Genomic DNA, 1,266 nt, shown 5'->3' with positions numbered 1-1,266 from the left:
GGATCCGTTCGAATGGCTGGGCAATATGTCGTCTTTGGGCAAATGAACGGTTGAAGTAGATTTGACTGAAAGATACAGCCATGTCTAAGTGACAAAACTCACCGAAGCAGAGGAAACTATCCGAGGCAGACATTTACTGGGGTAACGACGACTATTATAACCATTTGACACGCCAGTACTACGATGTGCATTTAGTCGCGATTGCTAAAAATGCCCACATACAGATGCGTTTCATTACACCAAAGATTTCGAGTTTCAATTGCAAGCTGAAAGCTACAGCTCTCTCAGTATTCTTTGCATGTAGTATCATTATCAGTTGCAATGCACGGGCAACCTATTTGACGTTGGGGTAATCCAAGGCTCTCTCCGATGCAGTAGGGTTATAAGGTCAATACAATAGCTGACCGTTTCTTGAAAACGCGTGCAAAGTTTACAGCAAGGACAATGCTGTTAGATAGGTTTGCGGGGGTCTAATGATGCAAATCTCTCGATTAGAACAGCACGAGCACCACGCATTTCTCCGTCGTAATGTCTCGGTTTGACCTTATCTGTCCTTCACACAAAACTACATTAGCAGCGCTGAAACTTTCTGGACGCCAACTGTGTCCTCACCACTTAAGTCGAGTCCAGTTGGAGTTTCGACATTATCAACACGCCAAATGTGCAATCTATTTTGCGTTCAACGCCCACCTGTGCTTTTATGACCACATATAAGATTCTAATGGCGTCAAATGGACTGGAAATATTTCATGAACGGCTGGAAATGTGCACAGCGAGTAACTTATGGCTACAACTCAAAACGTTGCTTCCACTAGAATTGTTGTAGCTGGTAATGTAAATCTACTTTGGCGACATTGGCAGACAGAACGCAGTATTTTAACCGGGTCTGCCTGATTATTCATTTCAGATTGATAGAAATCAACGTCAGTCACTAGGCTGTTGAAGCATTATCTCAGGACATCTATCCTGGTGGATACATGAAACAGATATTAGATGTAATCAAAGTGTCGTGTATGCAATAGATGTCTGATAGGTTTGGTGCAGAATAATTGGTTTAATACATGGTAAATCCCACATGATCCCCTAGAATAAATTGAAATATTTTTACATATGAGATTGAAAATTGTTCTTGATTGTACTATTGTCTCTTGTGATTTTGCTAATGTGATACGGTATATTTCATTTATGTCATTACCAGGCAATTGTTTAGAAATGGAAAATGCAATATAGATTTATATGTTATGTTAGAAGATGTTATATATATAT

At 39.9% G+C, this 1,266-nt stretch overlaps 1 pseudogene; it reads right to left on the bottom strand.

The window, feature by feature from the left end:
• Positions 1–284: 284 nt before the first annotated feature.
• The window catches only part of LOC109464573, a 37,863-nt pseudogene continuing 36,881 nt past the window's right edge, over positions 285–1,266 (bottom strand).

Source organism: Branchiostoma belcheri, unplaced genomic scaffold (assembly GCF_001625305.1).
Source record: "Branchiostoma belcheri isolate BF01 breed outbred unplaced genomic scaffold, Haploidv18h27 scaffold14, whole genome shotgun sequence".
Classification (NCBI taxonomy): domain Eukaryota; kingdom Metazoa; phylum Chordata; class Leptocardii; order Amphioxiformes; family Branchiostomatidae; genus Branchiostoma; species Branchiostoma belcheri.
This window is presented reverse-complemented; position numbering and strand designations above follow the sequence as displayed.